The 11564-nt window shown below is 28.3% G+C and overlaps 1 pseudogene; it reads right to left on the bottom strand.

Moving 5' to 3' along the window:
• Positions 1 to 226: 226 nt before the first annotated feature.
• On the bottom strand, positions 227 to 10814 carry LOC111318490 (rapid alkalinization factor-like; annotated as a pseudogene).
• Between the last annotated feature and the right edge of the window lie 750 nt (positions 10815 to 11564).

The following is an 11564-nucleotide window of genomic DNA, read 5'->3' as shown; positions in this document are numbered from 1 at the left end:
TCATAACACTTACTATTGATTTTAGTTGTCATGTTAAGTCGGTGTTTTACTTGATGTTATTTTCATATCTTTACCTTCATAATTTGCCATTGGTGTTGCAGTTAACAAACAGGGTTGACCAGAATCTCCTCCCAAATAAACCAAAACGTCCGATCAATCTATCTTCTTTAACTGAAGCCAAACTGATTAAAACTTTGAAAGCAACAAATTAAAGGACAAAGAAACATGAAAGATTAAATGATAATATATCTAGGAGTTTATTCAACAACACAGAATCTCCACCTTACCTGAGGGAAGCTTCATATTCTAACTATATCCACTTATCCAGTGTATTGCTATATATATTTCTATCTTACAAAAAAGACAGGAAAAAAAACAAAGGGGAACCTCAGCTACGGCAACAAGTAATGTCGCTGCAGCCTTACAACGGTTGTAAGGGTTAGCTTCTTCTCTTGGCTGACAGTATTGTACTTCTGTTCGAGAGCATGGCACGATATTCTTCTGAAGAGCTCCATGGCTTATGTACTGCGTGGATTGTAATGTGCGTCTGTTACTATTGGAGTCCATGTCAAACTCATCGTTAGCCATGCACTCGGCCATCAAGCCTTGGCAGCCAGACTTGGTTGGCACCAAGCTGAAGTTGTGCTCCCCACATGAGTCGAGGGTCGAGAAGGCTATGATGAGAGTTGCGAGAACTAAGGAAACGGCCAGGAGAAAACCAGAGAGATTAGCATGTTCTCTTCTTTTTTGTTTAGGCTTTTGCTTATTTTTCTATCTTGCAGTTGTTTAAGTCGGGACAAGAAGAGAACAGGTATGGCAACTCGTTTTTAATGCTACACAGAAGAATGATGTTGGCAAACAAGAAATTCTTATTTCATTGTTTGAGAAAAACACTATGTAAAGGTGTCTTATTTATATATGAAAATTTTGATTAATTCAGAAAAAAAAAATCATACAATATCTATCATAATTTTAAATATTATTCTAATTATAATAACATAATCTCTAATATTAATAATATCGTAATCTCATAATATCTTAATCCTAAACATTATCCTAGTTATAATATCTTTATCCTATATATTTTTAAAGCTGCTAATAAAGGAGTTGGGAGAATGACATTGATATCTCTGTATTTATCCAATGCCACTTGACTTGTAGGTTGTTTCCCTTTCCAAATTCCTATTTTGCATTCCCAAATTCATGCTACTTTGGTTCTTGCCTTATTTTATTTAAAAAGTACCGGATGAAGCCGTAAACTTATTTGACACAGTGCAATGATAGGTTACCAATTCTACGTAAGGAAGACAGGACACTGGAATAATTTTACCAATATATCAATTTTAATTTAATATCTTTAATAATCATTTCACTTCTTATTTGAATACAAATCATTACCACCAATATATTTGCATCTAAATACATTTTTATCATTAATTTTAATCTCACATTTATAGTAAGTAATCTCATCTTTATCATTGTCTTTAATTTCACATAAAACAGTTTCACTACCTATCTAAATATGAATCCTAAATCATTACCTAAATCCTTTATATGATCCAAAAATCTTACTCTCACTTTTTTTCTTCCCTAAATGATTTAACCTTTTAGTAATATGTCACGATTTTAATTTTAAATACAAGGATAGATGGGGACGCTTACATGTCTCAGGTGTGGTACTTTTATTCTAATCAAGCTATATAATATTGTTTTTAGATTGTTTTAGTTATTACATTTTAATCAATGGAATAATGCTCCTTAAGATAGTGTTTGGTATGAAATATTTACTCAAAAAACTATAGTGATTTATCCGTGGTGATTAAATCATCATATTTGATAACCACTTAAGTGATCCTTTATGACAGTGAGTTTGGATTACGAATAATGATTAGATCATTTCCTTCAAAGGTGATCTAATTGCCACCCAAAAAGAAAAAAAAAACTTTTATTCTCGAGATGAAATAATATGTAAAATTAAGAGTAATCAATATTACTCATTTAATATATGAATTAAAAAATTTTTTCTTCTCAAAATTAATTGTAGCTATTTTATATTAGAAATTTTTATATTTTCAAACTCATAACAAATTCCAAAATAATTTGTGTATTTTTTAATGTTTTTATATATAATATAAAATTTTTATTTTTTATTATTTTAATGGATTAGTTTTATTTTCTAATTCAAATGTTTTTTTATGTAATTTATATTATAAAAATTAATTTACCTATCAATAAATAGATTTATTATTTTAATAATTTAATTATAATTTATTATAAAAATTACTAATATTTTACAAATTTTGGATAGAATGAATGATGAATCTTTTTAACAAAATTTGATGTATTCAAAAAACCAAAAGAATGGAGGAAGAACACTCTTGAGCTTTTATACAAGAATAAATGTAATATATAAAATTATTCAAACCATTGAGAAAAAAAAACTTATTAGATATATTATGAAATTTTGGGAGAAAATAATTAAATATAAATTACGACATGAGGTCATTATTTTCAAAAATCAATTTAGATTTATGCTAGGACACTTCACAATAGAGGCAATTCACTTATTGAGACTTTTGTTTGAGGATTTTCAGACAAGAAAGAAATATTTACATATGATATTTATCCACTTAGAAAAAGAATATGATAAAATTCTCTGATAGGTGCTTTGGTAAGCCTTAATGAAGAAATGACTTCTTTTAAAGTAAATTAACATAGGAGTTTTTCATATATATATATATATATGTGGACATGAAGATGTTTGGGAGCTTAACTGATAGTTTTCCCATTACTTCATAATTGCATAATGCTCAACACTAAATTCTTTTTTTGTTTAATTGGTTATGGACAAGCTCACTGGATATATTCAAGATAAGGTGCCATACTGTGTGTTATTTACCAATGATATAGTCTTACTTACTGAAACTAATAATGATTTTAATGCAACATTAGAATTATGGGGCATAAGCTAAAGTCTTAAAGCTTTAAATTGAATATATCTAAAATTGAATATATGAAATGTAAGTTTCGTAGTCACAGCAAAATGAGTATTAATGTGATTAAGTTGGATGGTGAGGTAGTACTACAAAGTAGTCATTATTTATATTTGAGATCAATTATTCAAAGTGATGCTGAGATAAAAAGAAATGTAAATCATAAGATTCAAGCATGATAAGTGAGGTGGTGAAGAGGATCGGGTGTGTTGTATAATCACAACATGCCTTTCAAGTTAAATGCAAAGTTGTATAAAACAACTTTAAGACCTACATTGTTATATGAAACTAAGTATTGGTCACTAAAAAACAACATGAAAAGAAAATGAGCTTAACTGAAATAAGGATGCTTAGTTAGATATTTGGTAAAATTAGAAAATATAAAATCATATATGAAAAGATTCAAAAAAAATTAAGTGTAGTCTGAATTGAGGAAAGGATGAAAGAGAGCCATTTAAGATAGTTTGAATATGTAAAACATAAGTCTGTCTGTGTACTAATTAGAAGAAATGAGTTTTTGGATTTGAAAGAGATCAAAGCTTTTAAAAATAGATTACAAAAAACGTGAATGTAATAATAAGAGATTATATGAAAGTTAAAATGTTAAATAAAAAGGTTTTTTTTTTTTTTTTTTTTTACAAAAATAAATGGTGTAAGAAAATTTAAAACTATGACTTAACATTATTCCTTTTCTTTTTTTTTTTTTTTTTGGCCTTTCATATAACTGATTCTAGAGTTATGAGATATAAGGCTTAGTTTGTTATTGTTGTTATTACTAATATTTTACAAACTATTTTTTTTAAATAACATTAAAATCATTAACTTGTGTAATTATTACAAGATAAATGGTTATTTTCGTACGTTTAAACAAAATAATATTTATTTTTAATAATACCAAATGCATTGATATTAATTACTAAAAACTAATTATTGCTAACTAGATAAAATGATTTTAAATAATGAATTATAAGATTATCTTGGTAATAAAATCACGTCGGTGATTACATTACCATTATGATTTTGTAAAATATACCAAATGCTATTTAAGAATGGCTAACGATATTGGTTTGTTTCATAAAAAATGATTTTCAAAAAATGATTTTTGTAATTTTAAATGTTTGTTTGATAAAAAATTGGCTAGTATTAGAAAATGACTTATTAGTCAACAAAAAATTAGATATTTTTTAAAAATTGTTTTCCCTTTTTTGAAAGGGAAAGACAATTTCTAAAACAAAAAACTACATATTGGCAGTAATACTTACAAAATTTGTGAGCATAGTTTTACATAAGTTGAATCTTGGACATGATTTTTAAGCTCAAATTTAATTCGACTCAACCTAAAATATTATTATATTAATAGCAAAACATTTCTATTTAATTGCAATTAAAATTTTTAAATATTAATATTAAAATTTTTTAATATTTTAATTTTAAATATTTTTATAATTCTACTCAAGCCAGTCTTTCGATATGAGATTTTAAGCTCGATTTTGATTTCCCTCGACCTAAAATATTATTATATAACAAAAATATTTTATTTAATTTCAATTAAAAATAAAATATTAATTTTAAAAGATTTTTTGGTATTTTAATTTTAAATAATTATATCTTGCATACTATTAAACATTAATATTTTTAATATTTCAAAAATAAATAGTATTATATTATTTTTTAGTAATAAATATTGTTATAGTAAATGATTTTTTTATTTAAATAAATAATTTTATTTAATATAATAATATTATTATTTTAATAAAACAAATATTTTTAATCATTTCTTAATATTTTCCATTTAAAATATATTATTTTTATATTTTATTGACTAATGTATTTATAGTACACTTTTAAAAATAAATTAAAAAATCATTATTTCATTACAATTTAATGATAGATAGTTTCAATATAAAATGTAACTATTTTAATAGTGTAACTATTTTAATAGTATGACTATTTTAATAGTAACTTTTTAAAATATTTTAATAATAAATTATTATTTTTAACATTATTATATTAATAAAAATAATATTTTAAGAATAGTAATATTATTCTAAATATTTTAAAATATTAATATAATAATAAATAGCTTTATTTTAAATGTTTAATATTAATATAATATTTTAATATTAAATATTATTATTAAAATTTAATAATTTTTTAATATTAATAATTTTAAAAATAAATAATTTAATATATTTCAATAATACATAATATTTAATATTTTAATAGTTGCATTGATATTATTTTAAAAATATTTCACAAAAAAACCAAATAATAGAAAATATTTTTTATTAATTCATCTAAATAACAAAAAGTTTATTTTTCCAGACAATGTAAATATTTTTTAAAAAATAGTTTCTGAAAATCGATATCCTCTAAACAATGATTGTCGTAATAGTTTTGTATCCGCCTGATGAATTTGGAAAGAAAATAAAAGAACGAAAAATGGAGTCGCCACCAATCTTTTTTGGCTAGGTGCGATTGGCCACCTATTAAAATATATCATTTTAATGAAATCTTAAAATTTATTAAAAAGATAATTTCATGGTCTACGAAACAGTCTGGGTTTAGGAGTCGGTTACGCGTGGGGAAGGATTAGCACCCCCATGACGCCCGTTTAAAAATGGTACCACTTAACTACGTGTTATCCTTTGATTTTGATTAAAAGTAGTCTCATTCTCAGTGTTTGAAAAAATAATTTTCTTAATTTTTTTATTTATTGGAAATTGGTTTGTTTTTTTTTTATTTTAAAAAAATTATTATTCAAATTTTATGCGAGAAAAATAAATTAGAACCTTTTTATTAAAATAATTCTTAAAATGTTGTAGTACGTTGGTAACATTAGAAGAATTTTTTTCTTACCTAGAGATTTCTTAAGCATCACTTCTTGGAATACCTTAGAATCTCATCTTAGGAGTTCCGAATTTACTTTTTGTAAAAATTATGTCATGTATACAATGCAGAATGTTATCATGTTGATGCACACATTTTATTCTCCATTTTTTTTAAAAATTTTATTAATTATTTTATTTAATTATTATTCTCTTTTTTTTTTTTGAAGAAAAGGAAAACTTTTGTTATATTGAAGATTTTATATAAATATTTCAATACACTGGTAGTATTTTTAAAAAATCCTCTCACTTAGAGATTTTTTAAAGCATCTCTACTCGAAATACTTTTAGATTCTCGTTATCAGATAAAATTTCCTTTTTGTCTCATTTTTTATTACTTATTCTTAATTTATTAATTAGTTTTTATTTATTATTATTTTATAAGAAAAAAAATTTTTACTATATTGAAAATTTTTATATAAATACTCCAATATGCTGATAGGATTTAAAAAAATCTTATTACCTAGAGATTTCTTAGGCATCACTACTTGGAATACCTTTGAATCTCATCGTCAGATAAAAATTTATTTTTCTTACATTTTTATTATTTTGGTATTATTATTAAGTTTATTTTTATTTTATTTTGTTTTTTAAGTTTATTTTAAAAAATATTATAAAAATTTTAATTATAATTTCATCATTTAATCTAACAAATACGAATATTTTAATACGCATAAATTTTAATAAAATAATTATAAAAAATAAGAAAAAATTTTAAAAGGTAAAAAAAAAAAATATTTTTACCTGAACTGGACCGTTGACAACGCAGGTTCGGTCCGACGGTTCGAGGTAATCCGATTTGGCGTTAGTGGTTCGAGGCTATCCGGTTCGATTCAATGGTTCAGACGGACTGGTCGGGGCTGAAGAAGACGCAGGTCGCGGGTCGGATGAGCGGACCCCGGGTCAGGTCATGGGTTGACGCGCAGATCCTCATGGGTTAAAACGACATCGTTTTGGGCATTTATTGAAATGACGTCGTTTTGGCTATTGACAGCTTATATAAAAGCCCAAAATTTTTTTTGATCATTTCCTTCCCTCTTCAGAAAAAAAATCTTTTTTTTCTTTAGTGAAACGTAGGTGGTCGGCCTGTTGCCGTCACCGCCGCTATCGCTGATAAACGAAAAAAACCAAAATCACTTAAAATGTTCTCTTTAACCCTCGACCAAAAATAGTCCCAAATTCCCCAAATCTACTCTTGAAGTTTCGGTCAAACTCTTTTTTTTATTCTCTCTTTTTTTTTTTGAAACTGACTCTTTTTTTTTCTTTGTGCAAGAAGCTTCTCGGCGCTAGGTTCTTTCATACGGGGAAGACTGTGTTAAATTTTTTTTTTGTTTAGGCAGAAAGTTCCCTTTTTTTACAACTTTTTTTACAGCTTCCTTTTTCATTTTCTTTTTTTTGGGTTCGGCTAGGAGCTCTATTTATAGAGCTCCGGTCGTGCGTGACACATGGCTAGCATGGGGTGCAAGCACGAGCCCCATACTTTTTATTGTTTTTTTTTTATCTGACAATGGTAGGGTTAGGAGCCAGCGGGATGGGTGATCAAAGGGGTGGAGGGTAGGGCATGATGACAGTGGTACCGAAGAAGGCATCACTACCATCCTTCATTTTTTTCTGTTTTGTTTGTTTTTTTTTTGTATTTTGTATTTTATATTTTTTTTATATTTTGTATTTAATAATATTATTTTTTTTTTGCTGGACAAATTTAATGTCCACAATTGCCCCTCTTTGCACATTACTGATAATCAATAATAGGGCAAAGACAAAGACAACAACTTTATTTGGAATCCAAATGGATTTTTCTTTTTTTTTCCTCTTGTTTTTAACATAGACTACTCAAAAAGTTTTTTTTTTTTTCAAATCGAAAATGCTCCTCTCACTTGAGGCTCGACAACTTTTGAAAATTTAAAATCTGAAAAAGACTCCTCTCAGCAGAGGTTCAACAACTTTAAAAATTTCATTTTGAAAATGGCTCTTCTCAGCAAAAGCTCAACAACTTTAAAAATCTCATCTTGAAAAGGGCTCCTCTTAGTAGAGGCTCAACGACTTTAAAAATTTTATCTGAAAAAGCTCTTTTCAGCAGAGGATTAACAATTTTTGAAATCTTATCTTGAAAAAGCTCTTCTTCGTAGAGGCTCAACAACTTTAAAATTCTCATTTTGAAAAAGGCTCCTCTTAGCAGAGGCTCAACGACTTTAAAAATTTCATTTGAAAAAGTTCCTCTCAGTAGAGGCTTAACAATTTTTGAAATCTTATCTTGAAAAAGCTCATCTCAGCAGAGGCTCAACAACTTTAAAAATTTCATCTTGGAAAAGTTCCTCTCAGTAGAGGCTCAACAACTTTAAAACCTCATCTTGAAAAAGCTCCTCTCAGCAGAGGCTTAACAACTTTAAAAATCTCATCTGTTCTCAAAACTAAGTTTTTATCTTTGAACAACTAAATTTTTCTCTTTTGAAATCTTTTGTTTGATCAAGAAATGGAAAGTTTCTATCCTTATTATTCATGGATGCATGTACTGAGTGCTCTAAATGCAATGCATGTAATGCAATCAAAATTATTCATTATGGTAAAAAGGTTTAAAATTCTCAACAATTGCCATATGACTAATCTATTCTTAACATCTGACCATTGTATTCTTTCCTACCAATACTTTTCTTCAAAAGTCTGCAACATCAATGTCTTATCATGCTTTTCTCTTTTTTTTTTCATTTGCCTTTGTAAACTTTTAAAAAGTAATGCTAAGATCTTTCATGTTTGTTTTTCTTTTCATCATTTTAAGTCAAAGGCTAATAAAATGCAATCACACATTTTTTCTATTCGTATGGGGGATAAAAAATAAGAATAAAAAAAATGGATAGATGTTTTCCAAAGGAAAGATAGCATATTTTATTAGACTGGTAACAAGAGCATGGTAAAGTATTTGAGTTGAAACAAATATGCCCAAGTAATGATCATAAGATAATCATGAACAAAATATTCCCAGATTCTTTTTGTAAAACTAAATTAGATGACTTCCTTGATCCTTCAGAGTTCATCAAACTACACTTACCCTTGTATTATGGAATGATGCTTTTTTTTTCGCATCTAAGCCACCTTTTTTAGGTTTTCAGCTTAGATGAGTCATTATTTTTCATTTTTTACTTTTTTTTCTTCCAAGCAAAATATTTTTCCACAACATCTGAGTTTATCGAAGTAGGTTCATCCATTTTTGCCAAAATCAATGCCCCACCGAAAAAAGCCTTTTTCACCACGTACGGGCCTTCCTAATTTGGTGTTCATTTTCCTCGATTGTCATGTTGATTTGGAAAGATCCTTTTTAGCACTAAGTCTCCTTCTCTAAAGCAACGAGGATGGATTTTCTTGTCATGTGCTTTCATCATCCTCTTTTGATATAATTGACCATGACAAAGTGCCGTAAGCTTTTTTTCTTCAATGAGGTTCAACTGTTCGTAGCGATTTTGAACACATTTTGCTTCTTCTAACTCTACCTCCATTAAGACTCTCAGCGAGGAAATTTTCGTTTCGATCGGTAGCATAACTTCCATTCTATATACCAAAGAAAAAAGGTAGCCCCAGTAGATGTTGGGACTAATGTTTTATAAGCATGCAAAGCAAAAAGTAACTTCTCATGCCAATCTTTGTAAGTATCAGTGATTTTTTCCAATATTTTTTTGATATTCTTGTTTGCAGCCTCTACTGCCCCATTCATCTTTGGATGATATGATGCTGAATTACGATGATGGATCTTGAATTGAGTGCACACTTCATTCATCATTTTACTGTTTAAGTTTTTGGCATTATCAGAAATAGCTGTCTCTGAAAGCTCATATCTGTATATTATCTCTTTTTTTATAAACTTGTATACGACAGATCAAGTCATGCTAGCATATGATGCTGCTTTTACCCACTTAGTGAAGTAATCAATCATCACAAAGATGAATCTATGACCGTTTAAAGCTTTTGGAGTAATGGGACCAATGACATCCATGCCCCATATAGATAATGGCCATGGAGGAGCCAAAACATGCAATGCTGTTGGAGGAGTATAGATCTTGTCAGCATAGATCTGACACTTATGACATTTTCTAGCATAATCAATATAGTCACTCTCCATTGTCAACCAATAGTATCCAGCCCTCATAATTTGTATAGCCATCATATGATTATTTATATGTACCCCACAAACTCCATCATGAACTTTTTTAATAATCCTCTTCGCTTCCATTACATTCACACACCTTAAGAGTACTTGATCTCGACCTCTTTTATAGAGGACGTCTCCATCAAGAAAAAAACTCATAGCCAACCTTCTAATAGTCCTCTTATCATTTTTTGTTGCATGTTCTAGGCATTGCTGGCTTTTAATGTATTGCATAATATCATGATACCATGGCTTCCTATCAATTTTTTCTTCAACACTTAAACAATGTGCTGGTTTATCATTCACATTCAGCTTGATGGGTTAGATTTCAGTATTTGCATTTATTTTAATCATTGCAGCTAGAGTAGCCAGTGCATCAGCAATTTGGTTTTTCTCTCTAGGCAAATGCTCAAATTAAACTTTTTTGAATTGTTTGACCAACTGAAAGATGTATTTATGGTACCGTATCAACTTAGAATCTTTGGTTTCCCATTCTCCTCCCAACTGATAGATGACTATAGTTGAATCTCCAAACACATCTAATACTTTAATTTTCTTTTCAATTGCTACTTGCAGACCCATAATACAGGCCTCATACTTAGCCACATTATTTGTGCAATTAAAATTTAACCTGACTATAATGAGATAATAATGCCCATCAAGAGATATTAAAATTACCCCAATACCATAACCCAAAGCATTAACAGCTCCATCAAAATACATCTTCCAAGACTCTTCAACATATTCATTTTCTTCAATGGCCATCACATTTTCATCAGGGAACTCCAGGTTCATTGGTTCATAATTTACGACAGCACGATCAGCAAGAAACTCGACTACGACACTTTTTTTTATAGCTTTTTGAGTCACATAAATGATATCATATTCTAAAAACATAACTTGCCACCGCGCTATTCTTTTTGTAAATGAGGTTTTTTTGAAGATATACTTAATAGAATCTAGCTTTGCTATGAGCCAAGTAGTGTGATAAAGCATGTATTGTCTAAGCCTTCGAGTTGTCTAGGCTAATGCATAACATATCTTCTCTAATGGTGAATACTTGGACTAATAATCAGTGAATTTTTTGCTCAAGTAGTATATTGCTCATTTTTTCCTGTCAGTTTCATCTATTTGCCCCAGCACACATATCATAAAATTTTCATGTACCGTTAAGTATAAGATCAAAGGCATTCTTGAAACATGTGGTACCAATATAGGCAGATTTGATAAGTATCTTTGATTTTATCAAAAGCTTCTTGGCATTCATCATTCCATTCTCCTGGATCATGTTTTCTAAGAAGCTTGAAAATAAGATCGTACTTGTAGTTGAGTTGAGAGATGAAATGAGCAATATAGTTTAGTCTCCCTAGGAAACCTTGCACTTTTTTTGGGGTACGAGAAAAAGATAAGTTTTAGATGGCTTGTACCTTATCCGAATCCACTTCAATTCCTCTTTCACTGACCACAAAGCTCAATAGTTTTTTTTATTTGGTACCAAATGTACATTTAGCAAGATTCAACTTCAACTGAAATCTTTTCAACCTG

This window comes from Durio zibethinus, chromosome 3, assembly GCF_047325235.1.
Source record: "Durio zibethinus cultivar Kanyao isolate XHJ-2024 chromosome 3, ASM4732523v1, whole genome shotgun sequence".
Classification (NCBI taxonomy): Eukaryota; Viridiplantae; Streptophyta; class Magnoliopsida; order Malvales; family Malvaceae; genus Durio; species Durio zibethinus.
This window is presented reverse-complemented; position numbering and strand designations above follow the sequence as displayed.